We start from the raw sequence: 18,897 nt of genomic DNA on the forward strand, positions 1-18,897 counted from the left end.
ATGTTTTTAAATTTACTAAACTTTATTTAAAGCTTACCATTTTATATTTATTTACTTATTATTTTGATAAAGGTTTAGATGTAATGAGGAGTTTCAAAGACACTACAGAGAATTTCTGTATACACTTCACCCAGATTCCCCTAAGGTTAACATCTTACATAACCATGGTACAATGATCAAAACTATGAAATTAACATTGTTTTGATGCTGTTAAATAAACTATATACTTTATACAGATTTCATCAATTTTTCTACTAATGTCCTATCATGGTTCCAGGATTTTATCTAGGGTACATTGTATTGAGTCATTTTTTCTTAATTTTCTGCAGTTTGTAATATGCTTCAGTCTTGTATTTCATAACCTTGATACTTTTGAAGAGTATTGGTCAAGTATTTTGATGAATGTCTCTCTATTTGGTTTGTCTGATGTTTTATTATAATTAGATTGAGCTATAAATTATTGGGAAGACTATCACAGATATATTTGAAAAAAATTGAAAGTATTTCCTTTAAACAATTTTGAAACTTTATTTTCTTAAGATATTTTGTCGTATGTTCTTTGGCCACATCAATTATACTTTTCGTGGGCATTATTTTCTCATTGAGGAAATTATAGAGAAGTAATAATAGATTGTATATACTAATAATAAACTAGTACAATAATATGATAGCATGATTTAGATAATGTAAAAAGGCAGTTACTAATCATTAATGATGTCTAATATTATCAAGGATGATCAATTTGGTAGTCAGGATTTGAGATGGGTTGCACAAGGTAGGGGAAATGCTGTTAATTAGGCACGTTAAAATTAAATATCAGGGGCTTCCTAGGCTGCACAGTGGTTAAGAATCCGCCTGCTAATGCAGGGGATACGGGTTCGATCCCTGCTCCAGGAAGATCCCACATGCCGCGAAGCAACTAAGCCCGTGCGTCACAACTATTGAACCTGCACTTTAGAGCCCATGAGCCACAACTACTGAGCCCATGTGCTGCAACTACTGAAGCCCATGCGCCTAGAGCCTGTGCTCTGCAACAAGAGAAGCCACAGCAATGAGGAGCCTGTGCACCACAAGGAAGAATAGCCCCCACTCACCGCAACTAAAAGAAAGCCCACACACAGCAAAAAAAAGACCCAACACAGCCAATAAAATAAATTAATAATAAAAAAAATTAAATATCAGGCAAAAAAAGTGAGTTAGAAATATAATGGAAGTGAGGATGTCATGAAGATGCTATAAATATCCAGATGATTTTCAAAACCTTTCACAACCCTTATTATATTTTAAATGCATAACTATGAAGTATCTGTCATCCATTTTAATTAATGAAATCAATTAAGAGAAAAATAAATTGAATTATTCTTTACTAGATCGCCTTCTGTAAATAGGGCAAGAAGAACCAAATCCAGATGATTTGGATTTCTAATTTTATTATCTTTCTATCACTTTTTTGGGGTTTTCTAGCATTAACTTGGTATAAATTGATGATGTAATAAAAAAATCATTCCATCTAAATTGTCTTCTCTCTTTTTGAGTTCCTATTTTGCTTTATCTTAAACAGCTGAGACAGTTAATGTCTTTTCTTTTTTCAGAAATCATATTTTTAAGCCTTTGAATACCTATAAGTATTTCCTTTCTGTTGCCTTTACATGTAAGAGAACACTTGTATCAGGAACATCTTTCACCAAAATGCTACAGAAATTGCTTTTATGAAATTCAGTATTACTGAGGATACTGACAGACCCTGATATTTATTATTTTTAGATAATTTAGTAAGACAACAAAACATAAAACAAATTTAAAAAAATAGGTTTGATGCACAGTGATTTTACTTAATTTTAATATGTATTGCAGTCACATTTTCCATAAAATTATACACACACTTGTTTGTTTATTTATTATTTTCTTTCAGGCACACTATCTTCCATTTGCCTAGGTCTCCCTCATACCATCCATAAGTAACCCTGTTACTAGTTTCTTATGTAACTTTCCAACATTTCTTTATGTGTTTATGTGTGTACCATATATGATATTTTCATATACAGTATGCATTCTTATTTAATACCATATAGAGTCTAGTATTTATACTGTTCTATATCTAACATTTTCATATAAAATAAACATTGGAGATCTTTCCACAGATAATTTCTTTATTATTATTTTTATAACTACATAGTATTCTATTACCTTGCATGCAGAATTTATTGTATATTAAGCAAGGAAAAAATACTTAGTAATTATGTACTAGGATAAAAGCTCAGATAATTACTGATGGTTTGTCTTCATCTAAATCAATGTAAAGTGGGACAATGAAAAACTGTGTGGAACACAGGTTAATTCTTCCAAGTATAAGAGGAATATTCTGTCTTTTGCATGTGTCTAATGTCCTTGGCATCTAATCACAAAATGTCATTAATGTACCAAAATCACTGTGAAAAATAACAAGTACCCTAAGGATTTCTAAAATAATTTTAGAGGGAGCTGTTCCAGTTGAGAACCACTCTATCATAGAATAACTAATACTATAATTTCTGCCTCGTGAACGTTTGACAATTAATAAAAAAACAAATAAGATGGCCTAAGACTAGAGTAGTTACAAAGAGTAACTTCGGTTTGTATCTAACTACTTTTTGACGATTAGTCTTGTCCAACAGTTGAATGGCCTTTTGCCAAGGTTATGGTCCATGGAGAGAATGTTAGAGAAGGATGTGGGTCAGCTAGGTCTTTTCACGATATCATTTCTGTAATTGGAGCAATGCTATGTTTAAGGCTGGCTGAAAAATGTGCCATCTCGTACATTCTGAGATCAATCTAGATGAGTAAGATGTTATACTAGATGACCTCCTGACACACAAAAGTTACAATTTCTAATATGAGGTATTCCCTAAATGTTTATAAAAACAGTGAGGATGACTGAAGCAAACAAATCCCAATTATTATGTACTTCCCATGCTGCTATTTCAAACAATCATTTTTTTTCATGTATATAACATTTTTGGGAGGAACTAAAAGGTTTGAAGATTTTGGGTTGTCATCCTTTCACTCACATTTCACAACTGATTTTAAGAAATAAAAGGACATGTTATATTAACTTTGCTTGTGTTGAGTGATGTAGATTGTAGTTTCTATAACTAAGTACAGCCCAATTAAAGTCATGCATTCAGTGATGAGATGCGACATTAAATCAAACACTAGACAGTTTAATTCATATTTTAGTACTTTCAGGTGGTTGTATAAAAACATTAGTCATCATAATCTGTTCACTGTGCTCAATAATGTAAGATCACATGTCTTTTCAACTCACCTCTGGAAATCACATTCATTCTGCCTACTGCTCTCATCATACAGTTCTGAAAAACAAAAATACAAGATCATAATTTAATTTCACATCACCTCCTAATCTTCTAAAATGTTTCTCTTTTGAGATATAGATATACAAGTAAATGCATTCTCATTATGAAATCAGTGATTTTAGAAATTTCTATGAACCAAATAATCCTTGGGCAATTTTATAAACTAGCTATATTTTAATTATAAATATATACACATTTTGTAAATCCTGACTTTATGAGATATTGGTATTTTATATTGGGTTCATTTGCCAGCACCCTGATGGAAATGTTATCTCATTACATATTAAAAACCTTAAAATTTCTGACTTTGGAATCAAAAACATTTGGGAAATATTCTATCTTTGCTAATTGTTAACTGAGGAAACTTGGTCATGTTTTTTAAACATACTACACTTCTATTTCTTCAGCAGTAAGGTATAAATACAAGCATCTTTCTTCCATGGCTAATGAAAGGAATGATCATTATATACACAATTTTTGTACATATAAGCCTTTGGTAAATGGTATCTCTTATAATCAACCACTTCTTTTCTATATGATACTATTTTTTTTTAAATGCCAGCCATAATGATTCCTCTCTATCCACTTTATCCAACACAATCATTGTCAGTTGATGTCTTTCTACCTTTAGGCAGAAAGTGAAATTACTAAACAAAAATCCTCAGAATAGGGCTCTAAATGTAACATATTCTAAGTGAATACTTTAGTCCAAATTACTAAAGTGTTTCATGTGAAAGCACTGCTGTTAGCAGTACATACTAAGAAAAAGAATTTTCCACATATTCTAAGCTTTTAAAATATTAGAGAGATTTAACCTACAGGTTATCTCCTGAAGAGATAATTAAAATCTTCTAGAAACCTAAGGCCTGGGAAATAAACTCTAACCAAGTATCATCTGAGAAGAAAATCTGAAACAGCCATGTAGACATTGCAGAATAAAAAAAATCATAAATCCTGTTTGAATAAAAATATAGAATCCAGCAAGATTCCTTGCTTATTTAATGCCTAGTAATGAGAAGAAAACACAATGTTACTTGAAGACTGTTAAATAATACTTCAGATGAAATAAAGGGATCATTAACTTATAGATTCAAAGAAACACACATTCAAAAATTATAGGAGCTTTAAGAATTTATGTTTGGCATAATAAAAATACAATATTAATATGTGACTTTTTTCATACTATTTCTATAAAGAGGCTTGTATGTAGGCAGAATTGCTGCAGTCATTTTTGTAAACAAGCTACCATAAAGGAATAACATACTTAGCTACCAAATTTTCCCCTAAAATGGAAAAAATGGAAAATGCCAATTATCAGTGAGGATACAGAACAACTGCAACTCTTTTAATTGCTAGTGAGAGTATAAGTTAACACAACATTATGTACTAACGCTGGATATATGCATACTCCATTACCTAAAATTCCATTTCCAATTATATACCCAATATAAATGTACACAGAAATAATTTTATCTAAAAGAAAATAATTACAATATTCATGGTAGCATTATTAATAGTAGTCAAAAAACTGAAAACATCACAAATGTTCATCAGCAATACATTTTTTAAAAAATTATGGTACATTCACACAATGAAATACTGAACAGCCAGAGCCAGAGTCATATGAGTGCCACCTGGGAAGTCACATAAAGCCCTTCACTAAAAAGGCCCCTGTGCCTGCTTGGCTTAATATTATGTTGTCACCACCTCAAATTCTTAATAATTTTTAGCATGGGTTTCTGTAAATTATGTAGTTCATCTTGCATACATCAGTGCGAACATATAACCTACAAGTACATGCAAAAACATTTATGAATATCCCAAGTGAAACTTACATAAAAATACATATTTTATGATTCCAACCAAGTAAAGTAAAACAGACAAAATGAATTGATTCTGTTAGAAGTCAGGGGAGAGTTTTATAGCTGGAATTGGATCATGAGGGAGATTATGGGACACTGGTGAACCACAATTCATAATCTGAGTCTCAGCTACACGTGTGTTCACTTCATGAAAATTAATTGAACCATATTCACAGTACTTGTTCACATTACTTTATGTATACTGCACTTCAACACAGAAATAAAGTGAAGATCATTGAAATCTTGGAGTGTGAAAATAAGAGAAATGGAGGTAGAGAAGGAGAAGGAGTAGTAGAAGAAAGAAATGAAGAATGATCTACAAAATTTAAATACAACATAATAATAAGCCAGTCACTGTTGCCTATTCTCCTCTCTCTCATGATGGTATAGTGCTCCCAGACTACCAATACTTAGTCTACCTTCCTTGGCTTGTATCTCGTAATGATACCCTGGATTGGGCATTTATAAATACATGGCCCTGTTCTTTGTTTTGTATCTTTTAATGTTTAATCAACTTTACTGAGTTAATTTCCATACAATAAAATTCACCTATTTTACTTTTATAATTCAATAGGTTTTGATGAATGTGTATGACTGGGAAACCATCACCACAGAGTATTGAACACTCCCACTCCCACAACCCCAAAGAGATCCTTCAAGTTCTTTGAAGGCAATCCCCATCTACCACCACTAGCCTGAGGCAACCACTAATCATTTTTCTATTACCATAGTTTTGCCTTTTCAAGAATATGAAATATGTGGAGTAATATATTAGGTAGGCTTCTAAATTTGGCCTCTTTAACACAGCGTAAAACTTTTGAGATTCACCCATGTTGTTATGTGTATTAGTAGGTTTTTTCCTTTAAATTGCCAAGTAGTATTTCATTGTTAAGTATGGGCCACAATTTGTTTATACATTCATTAGTTTGTGGGCGTTTTGGTTGTTACCACTTTTTGGTTATTGTGAATAAAGCTGCTGTGAACATTAGTGCACAGGTTTTGTGGATCTGTATTTTCATTTCCTTTGGGAAATACACAGGAATGTGATTTCAAGGTTATACAGTAAGTATACATTCTACTTAACTGAAGTGCCAAAATGTGACTTGAAGTGGTCATACTATATTGTATTCACATCAGCAATGTATGAGAGGATGAGTTTTTCCACATCCTCTACGACACTTATTACTGTCAATCTGTTTGATTTTAACCAATTTAGTTGGCGTGTATTGTAACTTCTTGTGATTTTAATTTGCATTTATCTAACAATGATTACATTTTAGATATCTTTTAATGTGCTTGTTATCCATATATCATCACTGACAATATTTCTTTTTGAGGTTTTTTTCCTATTTTTAAAAATTTAGATGCTTTGTCTGCAAGAGTTCTTTATGTATTCTCGATATGAGATCCTTATCAAATACATGTTTTGTAAATATTGTCTCCCAGTTTGTAATTCACCTTTTCATTTTTTAAGTATCTTTCAAATAGGAAGAAAATAAGTTTATTATTGATGATGTTCAATTTATCACTTTTTTCTTTTACAGTTCATTTTAAAAGAATATCTAAGAAATCCTTCCCTAACACAAGGTCAGAAAGATTATCTCCTATATTTTTTTGGAAAAGTTTTATAGCTAAAAGTTCTTATAGGCCTCTAATCCATGCCAAGCTTTTTGTTTGTTTGTTTGGTTTCTTCTTCTTCTTCTTTTTTTTTTTTTTTTTTTTGATATATGGTGTGAGATAAGTTTTGAGGTTTACTTATTTATTTTCAAATGAACATCCAGTTATTTTAGCACCTTTTCTTGAGAATATGATCACTGCCACATTTGTGGAAAATTAGTTTACTGGCCCTGGACCTTTCTTCCCATACAATCACATAAGAATAAGTTCCTTTATTCTTATTCTTCCACTATGGGCCTAGACCTTGCAAAGTCTGTCCTCCTCCTCTTGCTTGGGCACTTCCAGAAACATTAACTGGGGCCCCAAGGCCAACTCCACCCTCCACCCCCCTCTCTCCACCACCAACCTTGGCCCTCCTAAAGGAGGGAGAAACAATACCTGAATTATGATAAGCTTAGCCATTACCACTGTGGTGATCCACCCGCCCCTCCTTCAAGCTGAAGCTGGCCCAGATTATTTCCTAAATCTAAGCCATGTACTCTGTTTTCAAGAATGTATTTGTTCTGGAAACACTCCACTTCCATACTGTCACCTCTATCTGATGTTGTGCCAAGATGCCCAAGATTACAAAGATGGACCAGACAAAGGGCTATCAATGATCAGTTGGCATGAGCCTAATTATAGCCAACACACAGATGTAGAAAGAGCAGGGGTACACATCATTACTGCCAAGATTCTGGGAATCTCATCCTGCACTATTAATGTTACTGGTGACCTAGGTTGCAACCACTGCCCAGTGAGAACTTCAGCATCAAAGATGAGCTAGGGAAAGGGGCATTCTGGTGTTGTCTGCTGCCCATCCACAAGCCTAGCTCTGGATAGCATGGGGATGGGGTGGAAGCAGTTCCCCTGAAGCCTATGCTATCCTGTGAGAAGGATCTAAGTCCTCTCCACCTCTTCCCCAATCTGTTGGACAGCTTCAGTTCCAGGGAAAATGAAGGAGAATTCTGGGTCCATACCCCTCTAAACCTTGAGCCCTGGGCGAGGCCCCTCCAAAATGCTTCAGGGTATGATGGGCAGGGGTTTGGTAGGTGGGCATAGGGCTTTGCCTACTTCCAACTAGCTCATTATAGCTTCAGCATAGTAATGACCCTAGTCACTAGCCACGCCCTCTGTGGCCTTTGCATCCACCCAGCCCCAGCACACTCGTGTTGCCCAGTGCTTATATATCTTGCTTTCTCCACTACTCTGGAAACTAGATGTCCTTTTCCAGAGGGTGCCAATAATAGCATTTGTGAGTTAGCCCATAAAAGCATTTGTGAGTTAGCCATTCTCAGACCTGAACTTACCAGGGTGATGTTTGCCCCAAAATCCAGTTGACTGATCCCCTGAGACAGTCTGTAATTGCCTCTGAGGGAGGGCATGTCCTTCCCTTCCATCCCTTTCCCACCAATCCAAGTCCTCACCTAAGGGTTTGTGGACAAGAATACCAAGACCAATACAGTGTCTACAGACACAGCACCCTTTTCAAATCAGGCAGCAAACAGGCTAAGCATCCAAAATACTTATTGGGCTAATCATGGCCAAGATTCTGGTCCAGCTGGGTAAAACCTTGACCCTGATGGACAGTCATTCCTTTTCTTAATGTCCAAGAGGCTAGGATGGAAAGAGGAGGATGGATCTAGAGTAGCTGTTCCTGCTTCCTTCCCATTCTGATCTCCTCAACTCATCCATGTGTCTCTCTATTCGTGGTCATCTGTCACCACACTCTCCCTGACTCCTGGCTGAGTGAAGGAGAACCTAATTGCAGTCCTTACTAAATTATCTTCAAAGACAGAGACAGCACCTATTTTTTGGTAGGTGGGTAGGGGTGGAAGGCTGAGGAATTAAGAATGAATCACATATTGTTTCCATGGTTGTAAGGAAAATAACAATAAAAGAACCTGCATCAAAAACAAAACAGAATATCAATGACCATACATGTGTGAATCTGCTTCTAACCTATTTCATTTATCTGTGTATCTCTTTTTACCCTAACCCAACATTTTCTTGATTACTGTAGCTTTATAGCAAGCCTTCAAATCAGCTAGTATGAGCTTTCCAATACTATATTTCTGTTTGAAAAATTCCTGCTATTCTAGATCCCTTTTAATTTCCACATAAATCTTGAATGTTAATTAGGTTTGTATTGAATCTATTGACCAATTTACGAAAATCTGACATCTTAACATCTCTTGATTCATGAAAATGATGAATTTCCCCACTTATTTATGTCTTCTTTGATTCCTATTCTCAAGGTTCCATAGTTTTCAATAGAAATGCAAGGTTGTATAGTTTTCATGCACAGAATTGAATAAATTTGTTCCTAAGGACAGTAAAACCTTGGTTTGTGAGCATAATTCATTCTGGAAACATGCTTGTAATCCAAAGCACTTGTATATCAAAGCGAATTTCCCCATAAGAAATAATGGAAACTCAGATGACTCATTCCACAACCCAAAAATATTCATATAAAATGATTACAATACTGTAATATAATACAAAATAATAAAGAAAATACAAAATATAAAGAAAAATAAACAAATTAACCTGCACTTACCTTTTAAAACCTTCGTGGCTGGTGTGAGGGAGACGAGAGAGGAGGGTTATTGTGTAGGACGAATTTCACTAACATTAACGGAATCACTGCCATCTATTGGCTCATTGGAATCTTTTTCTTTTCATGCAACTTTGACAAGGAACCTATCCAATGACACTTGCTTTTGCCTCCTTTTGAGGATTTCGCAGAAATGCAGCATTGCATTGTCGTTAAACAGATTCATCGCTTGCACTGCTACAGCCTTATTCGGGTGATGCTTTTCTACAAAATTTGGCACTGTTTCCCACATGTTACACATCTCCCTGATCTCATTTGAAGTGAGGGATTCCTCCACCCTTTTCTCCTCCTCCTCTGCAGACGAGATCTCCTCCATAACCTCTTGCTGTTGCTTGCGACGTAGATACATCAGTTCATCGGTGGTCAGCTCCTGGCCATGTTCCTCTACCAGCTCTTGAATGTTGTCCTCATTCACCTCCAGTCCCATGGTCTTCCCCAAGGACACAATTTCATTGACAACTGGCAGCTCCTGTTCATGAGCAAGCCCCTCTAAGTCACGTCCAAGAATGTAATCAGGCCACAGTTTTCTCCAAGCAGAATTGAGGGTTCTCTTGGTGACCCCATCCCAGGCTTTATTGATGATCTTGAGTCAGTTCACAATGTGGAAGTGATTTTTCCAAAACTCTCAGAGGGGAAGGTTTTTCCTTTGATCACCTCGAAGCATCGCTGAAATAGTGCTTTGGTGTAAAGCTTTTTAAAGTTCGAAATGACCTGCTGATCCATGGGCTGGAGGATTGGAGTGTGTTGGGAGGAAGGAACTTGACCTTAATGAACTCGAATTCCTCCAGTTAAGTCGTCCTCAAAGCCTAGAGGATAAGCAGGATCATTATCCATAACCAGCAAGGCTCTGAGTGGCAGATTCTTTTCTAAAAGGTACTTCTTCACTGCAGGATCGAAGACCTCGTTGATCCAGTCAATGAACAAGAAAAAAGTGACCCAAGCCTTGCTGTTGGACCTCCACATAACATTTAACTGGCTCTTCTGCATCTTGCATTTCTTGAAGGCTTGTGGATTCTCGGAATGATACATGAGCAGGGGCTTGACTTTGAAATCCCCGCTTGAATTAGCACAAAACAAGAGGGTGAGAAGGTCTTTCATGGGCTTGTGACTGGGCATTGCATTCTCTTCTTCTGTAATGTAGGTCTTCTTTGGCATCTTTTTCCAAAAAAGCCCATCTCATTGCAGTTAAAAACTTGCTCCAGTAGGTAACACTCGGAAACCATGAGCTTCTGGAACTCGGTAGCGAACACCTCAGCTGCCTTAGCGTCTGAACTCGCAGCCTCTCCATGCCTCACAATACTACGGATGCCACTTCTCCTCTTAAAGTTATCAAACCATCCCCTGCTTGAAGACGTCTTCATTTTCTGTTGATGTACCTGGCAGTTTACTTAAGAGGTCGGTGTACAAGGCCTTTGCCTTCTCGCAGATAAAGTTCTCAGTCACAGTATCACCTGCTAGTTGCTTCTCGTTTATCCAAACCAGAAGAAACTTTTCTATATCTTCCAGAACACGTGGCTGTTGCTTTGATATTCTTGTGATTCCTTTTGCTGCACCTAGCCCCCTTATTTCTTCTTTAATATTGGGCAAATGGTCGATGTAGACTTATAAAATCTTGCAATTTCGGCCACTCGCATACCTCGTTCATACTTCTCTATGATTTCCTTAACTTCCACCACAATCACCTCCTTCTTACTGCCTTTCTTTTCAACCTTTTTCTGCGTGGGGGCCATTGTATACGCTTGCACGGATGTTGACTACAGTACAGTATTAATAAATTCTTGTCATATACTGTATTTAACGTAACTGGCAATAAGGTAGCAGAAGAAAGGGTCTGTATCTGCAGGCAGACTGACCTAGAATGAAGCAAAATATTCCTAAGCTTACTTTTGTATGGAAAAGCAAAGGACTGTCCATAGGTGCCTTGAAGTGACAAAATATACACTAGTGCCAGTTGTGGGCACCTTCCAACGTTCTGAAAAATCACTGATTTCTGCCAAACACTGTGGCCTGAGACCAAGCATCTGAGCATGGGAGATGATCACCCACAATCCCGTAGCGAGAGAGAGAGAGAACCATTGGTTCAGTTGTGATCATGCGACGTTCGGCATCATGTACTACTCGTATTGCAAGACATCGCTTGTTTATCAAGTTAAAATTTATTAGAAATGTTTGCTTGTCTTGCAGAACACTTGTAGAACAAGTTACTTACAATCCAAGGTGTTACTTGTATTTCATGATGTTATTGAATACGGTATTTTTAAAATTAAATTTCCAATTGCTTGTTATTAGTATATAGAAATACTACTTTACTTTTGTATATTAGCCTGGTATTTGTTGATCTGGCTAAATGCACTTATTCTCTGAGGGCAAGTCAAAAATTACCCAGAAGTGAATCTTTGTCCTCGTAAGACTACTTTCAGGCAACCAAACAGGTGAAAATCCAATGGAGCAAGATCAGGACTATAGGGAGGATGCTTTAATACCTCAAAATTAAGTAATCCATGACAGATTTAAGTTTCAAAAAGTTTGTGCGAGATAGGTATCGAAACAACTCACAGAAGAGCATAAACAGAAGTGTTTGGATATCTGAAAACAAAATTTGGACCGATAAGCTAAGGAAGATGAAAGTTTCTTAAAGAGAATCATTACTGGTGATGAGACATGGATTCATCACTACGAGCCTGACAGTAAACAGCAGAGTATGGAATGGCAACATCCTCAATCACCAACCAAGAAAAAGTTCAAAAGTCAACCATCAGCTGGAAAATTGATGCTTATAGTTTTCTGGGATTCTCAAGGGCTAGTATTGGAACATTATCAGGCAAATGTTCAACAATCAACAGTGCTCATGACACTGAGATGCTTATTGAAGAGCTGAAGTCTAAACTTCAGATTAAAGGCAGAGGACTGCTAACCAAGGGTGTTGTGATGTTGCATCACAATGCACATCTGAACACTTCTGCTCACATTGTTGATGCTCTGCAAAAACTTCGTTTTGAGGTGTTAAAGCAACCTCCCTATAGTCCTGATCTTTCTCCACTGGACTTTCACCTGTTTGGTACCCTGAAAGCAGCCCTACAAGGATGAAGATTCACTTCTGATGAAGAAGTGAAGACAGCAGTGCATTTGTGGTTTGCAGTTCAGCCTAAAACATTTTTTAATGAGGGAATACGAAAGCTTGTTGACAGATGGACAAAGTGTATTGAAAAGCAAGGAGATTATGTTGAAAAATGATGTATTTGTCTTTCCTAAAAGTTAATTAAAATAAATTCTATAGCCAGAGTGCAGATAACTTTTGACTCATCCTTATAGTAGTGTTTTTGTAGATTCCACAGGAATTTTTATATAGGTAATCATATGATTTGTTACGTTTTACTTTTTCCTTTCTAATATTTTTGTATTTTATTCCCTTTTATTGCTCATTAGTAGGAAGGACCTAGATTATAAAAGAGAATAGAGGGACTTCCCTGGTGGTCCAGTGGTTAACAATCTGCCTTCCAATGCAAGAGACAAGGGTTCAATCCCAGGTCAAGGAACTAAAATCCCACATGTGATGGGGCAATTAAGAACGCACGCCACAACTACTGAGCCTGCACACTCTGGAGCCCGTGTGCCATAACTAGAGAGAAGCCTGCGTGCCACAATAAAGAGCCCACACACTGCAATGAAAGATCCCGCATGCCACAATGAAGATCCTGCATGTCACAGCTAAGACCATACACAGCCAAATAAATAAAAAAATAAATAATTTTTTTTAAAAGAAAGAAAATGTATAGGGTATCTCTGCGTTCACCTAATTTTAAGGGGAAACTGTTCAATTTTTCACTATCTTAAGTTTCGCATTAGCTGCATGTTCTTCATCCATAAACTTTACGGGGTTGTGAAGATTTTCTTATAGTCCTAGTTTGCTGAGAGTTTTTGTTATGAATTGATATTGAATAATTGTCAAATATTTGATATACAGCAATTGAAAAAATCATATGGTTTTCCCTTTACTTTCTTAATATAGTGAATTATATTGTTTGATTTTCTAATGGCAAAGCAATTTTGCCATTCTGGATAAATCCCACTTTGTCATGAAATATTTTCTTTTTAAAATATTTCTGGATAGGATTTTCTAATATCTGTTAATGATTTTGGCATCTATATTCCTGGGGTATATTGAATAGTACTATTCTTTTTTTGGTAAAGTTTTTAGTATTAGGTTAAATGCTGACCTCACAAAATAAGTTGGGGATGGTCGCTCTTGGAAAAAGTCATGTAGACTTTTATTATTTCTTCCTCAAGTGTTTAATAGAAATCACCAGTAAAGGCATCTGGACTTGGTGTTTTCTTTTGTGAAAATTTACTATTCATTTATTTCATTTTCTTTATAAATTTAAGGCTTTTCACATTATTTATTCTTGAGTAAGCTTTGGTTGATTGTATCTTGTAAATAATTTAAAAAATTCATCTATGTTGTATAATATATTGATATAAAAATTTTAATAATATCACCCTCATTATCTTTCTAATGTCACTATTCTATATAGTGATATCTCATTTTTCATTCCTGTTATTAGTAACTTATGTCTTTATCTTTATTTTCCTTTATCATTCTGTTTAGATGTTTATCAACTTTAGTAACCATTCCAATAACCCCTACTTGGCATCAGTGGTTTTTCTCTATTATTTTCTCTTTTTCCATTTCATTGATTTCTGTTTATGTTTTTATTATTATCTTCCTTCTGCTTACTTTGTTTACTATGCTTTTCATTGTCTAGGTTCTCAATGACTTTGGACTTTTCTTCTTTACTACCATAAGCATTGGACACTATAAATGTCCCTTTACGCATTGCTTTAACAACTGGCCATATATTTTTATATCTCCTGTTTCCCTTTTAATTCACTTCAAAATAATTCTAACTTCCTTTAGATCACTTCTTTGATTAATGCCATTTGCAAATGTTTTTAAATTTTGAATTATGGAGAAATTTTCTAGATATCTTTCTGCTATCAATTTCTAGCTTAACTACATTTTGGTTAGAGACCATACTTTGCATATTTTCAATATTTTTAAACTTCTTGAGATTTATTTTTATGGGCCAGAATACTGTCTGTCTTCATGAGTCATCCATGTGATTTTGAAAAAATATGCATTCTGCTGCTGTTGAGTGGAGAGTTCTATGTCAAGTGCATTGATTTGCTCAGTGTTATTCAAGTCTATTAAATCCTTACTGAATTCTTATCTCTTCTTCTATCAGTTTCTAAAAGAGGAGTGCAGAAATATGGTCCAAATTCCCAGTGAGTGTCTTTTCCTCTGCCTGAAGAACTTCTGTTAACATTAAGTGCAAGTCTGACAGTTTTTTTTGTTTTTGTTTTCCATTTTTAACACTTTAGAGATACAATTTCATTTTCTTCTTGCTTGCATAATTTTTCACAAGAAGTCTGCAAAACTTTCATTCTTCTGTAATGTGTCGCTTAGATTGCTTTTATAATCTTTTTCTTTATTACTGTTATTTACAATTTGATTATGTTTTGCCTGGAGTGCATTCTGTTTTTTGTTTCTTTGTTTTGTGTTTCCCACATGGGATTTTTTGAGCTTCTTTGTTAAGTTAGAGTTTTCAAAAAATTGGAGCATTTTCAGTCATTCTTTCTTGTTTGTTTATCTTGTCTTGATTCTTTTCTCTTTTCTGAACTCAAATTATACACATACTGAACCACTTGAAACTTTCCCACAGGTCACTAAGGTTATGTTCATTTCTCTCTCTGTGCATCATTTTGGATAGTTTCTATTTTTATATCTTCAAAGTCTCTGAACTTTCCCCCCCAGTCTCTAATAGTCTATTATTTTTTAACCAGGCATTTTTCATTTAAGATAGTGTGCTTTTCATCTCTAGAAGTTTCATTGTTGTTGTTGCTGTTGCAATTGTCCTTCCATTTTTTACTAACTTTCCCACCTAATTTGCTCATAACTTGCTTTGTATTATTGTGCATATTTATCACAGATATATAATGTAAATATTCAAAATATTTATAAAGTTTTGACGTTCTTGTTTGCTTTTTCCTTGCTTATTTTTCCTATTTCTTTGCACACCTAGGAATTTTTTATTTGATTAAAGATTGAACTTTAGATTGTTGAATGATAGATTTCGTTATATTTCTTCAATGTGTATTGCACTTTGTCCTGGAATACTGACAAATGACTTGTGATTAGTGTGAACCTATCAAAGCTATTCTAATAGATTCAGAGCAGCTTTTACTCTCCTACTGACTTAGTCCCATTATTAAGTTGAGTTGTGACCCCTCTGAGGACTTATTCTACCTGGTAGGAACACAGATCCTTCCCAGCCTTGTGGGAGCACAGTGAATTTTTCAGCCTTTCTGGTATTTTTCTGGCCTTATGGAGTTTTAGCTCATGTGGGTACAAAGCAGTATTCATCCAAAAATTTAAAGGAATTACTCTGCATATGTCAAGAGTTTCTATTTTCTTTAGCACTCTACTCCCAAATTTTTCATTACCTCTTCCTCCTTGAACTCTGGTCTCTGTCTTCTCAAATTCATGTGACTGACATGCTATTTTTGTATTCTTTCTCCCTGCTCTAGAATGTGGAAACCACCTTCAGCTAGTAATCTAAAGGTGGTCATTTATTTCCCTTCTACCTGAAATCATGATCCTGTGTTGCCTGTTTTCCAGTGTCTGAAAAAAATGTGCTTTCATATATTTTTCCATTTTTATGGTTGTTTAAAGTAGAATGGCAATTATCACTGTAATTAGTTTATTGGTGAAAGTAGAAGTTCAATAATCCTGCCTTTTAAAACAAGAAGTAAACTTACAACTTATTTGATAAATTCTCATTTGGACCTAGAAGGCCTTGAGTTCTCTCTTTTGGAAATTAGTATATTTTGCTTATTTTAAGTAAAAATAAATTATCTCAGGCTTTTAATTATGGCTGCAGGTGACTAAGTGGTACTAGTCAATCCTTAATCCAGATCTCCAAAATAGGGACAGTAAACTGATGGCATGTATCTGAGGTAAGAAATATTGACAGTATATTGTTGAACAAATTCTCAGAAACAAAAATTTAATAAGAGGAGTAAAATGTACTATTTCATGTTTTCCTGATCTGCATAAATTTTGAGTCCAACATGGTTCCGTTTCCCTTCAAATCAAGAATGGTAATTTAATACCCAGCTATTATGTTCCTTGTATAATAAGGCTTCTTATAAGTCAAATGACACATGTATGGAATGAAGTGATTTCTCATGGTAGTTCTGTATACATTCTACATAAATCTGGAAGTCTGTTTGTCACTGCTCTCTTTCCCTCCCTTTTACAATGTATGATTCATGTATACTGGATGCGCTCATTTTAGTTGAGACTTAAAAGCATTAGACTTACCTAAACATTTAGAATTAACAATCAGATAGCTATGTATAAGACATGTATTAAGATATTCTCAGATCAGCATTTACATACATATAAGAATACACTGTAGTCAGTAATTAAACGTGCCAAGGTACAAGATACAGATACACTGATTTGGAGTAACTCCCAAATCGCTCATGTGATTAACTCTAGCCCTCCTCCCTCCAAATCTTGCAAGTACTGTCTCTGGTTCTTTCCCTTTTGAAACATTTCATGGTCTGTCTGGTATTATTTCTCCCTTGCTGAAGCACATTAATAAAACAGTTTGACTACAAATATGTTTCTCATTATCTCTGGCTAATAGGATTTAAGAAGTAATTTACTCCAAGATAATCCCTAGTTTTTTTCATAGAACAACAACAAAAAAGTCCTACTTTTGGTATACATATTTTGATATACAAATATAAACATTTTTACATACAAATTGCACTCCTCTATTTGGTTTGTAAACATTGCAAGGTCTGGGGTGTAAAATAATATACAAGTAGCTCCTGCATCTGATGGTTTCCATTATTACTTCAAAATTAAAAATTCAACTTGGAATATTCCCCATCAACTAAAGTGTTTGTTATGAACTAAATGTTTATGTCCTCTCACGCCAGAATTCACATTTTGAAACCCAACCCCCAAAGTGATAATATTTGGAGATGAGGCCTATCAGAGGTAATAGAGGTTAGATAAGGTTATGAGTGTGGGCCCGTGTAATGGGATTAGTTTTGTTATAAGAAGAGACACTGGAGAGCTTGCACTTTCTCTCTCTCCACCTTGTGTGGACACAGTGAGAAGGTAGCCATCTGCAAGTCAGGAGGAAAGCTCTCCTCAGAACCTGACCATGACGACACCCTGATGTCAGACTTCCAGCCTCCAAACTGTGAGAAAATAAATTTCTGTTAAGTCAGTCAGCTCATGGTATTTTGTTATGGAAGACTGAGCTTACTACTACAATGTTTATGATATAATTTAAGTGAAGAGAGCAGTTTATAAGCCTATCTATATAGCATGATCACAATTTTATTTTTAATATATTTATATGCATACAACATGATTTTATATTAATGCATCTACATGAAAAATAGGTAGTGAGATTATATGTGTAGTTTTTATTTTTTGCTTTTACTTTCATTATTGTCCCACTGTCTACAATGTAGAAAACTCTACAAAGATTTTGAGATGGAATTTTATCATGTACTCTATCAACCCTCTTCCCCATGCTGTGTGCTCTTTCTTACATATAAATAATAAGCAAAGTCAAGACTTAGGATTTACTGTGGGCTTCTGCTTCCTTGTTACCACCTAGGCATTCTCAATTCATCCCATTCTTTCTATTCCCAATACGACTGCCTCAGTCTGGACCCCATTTTTCTTTCTTTTATCCATGATTGGCCTCCTTACTTGCGTCTTATATCACCCACATTTGTTCTCCACAATGTAGCCAAACTGACTTACTTCTCTAAAACATAAATCTGAACTGTTTTATTATCATACTTAAATTTCCTTTAAAGGTTTCCAAATCATATACAAAATTAAAAAGAAAATTAATTCGTATGGCTTACATGCTGCAGTCAAACAAATTCCTCAGGAGGAATGAGTTTATGGCTTTTCTAGCTCTAGCTAGTTGTGTCTTCTCCATTGGGATACCAGCAAATTGTATTCCTGTGACTTAGGAAAGAAGGCATGGACATGGTTAAGTGCCACCTGAAGCAATGAGTTCACTGCAGTGTATGTTTTGGCACAATCATGATTTTTTTTTTTTCTCTTGAGAGAGGTAGGACAAGGAAACTAGGTGCTTAATGACTGATTATCTATATAGGATAAGCTGTGTAGGATAATATATCATTAATTAATATCAATTATGCTCTGCAGCTCTTTAGAAAATCTAGCTTAAAAGCATGAATATAATAAACAAAAGATAGGTATTCAAGAAATAAGGTCACACCATTTTTCTAAAATTTCAAAAAGTTTATCTAAGTGTTTCATTGAAAAATTATGTATTGAGCACTT

This window comes from Hippopotamus amphibius, chromosome 2 (assembly GCF_030028045.1).
Source record: "Hippopotamus amphibius kiboko isolate mHipAmp2 chromosome 2, mHipAmp2.hap2, whole genome shotgun sequence".
NCBI lineage: Eukaryota > Metazoa > Chordata > Mammalia > Artiodactyla > Hippopotamidae > Hippopotamus > Hippopotamus amphibius.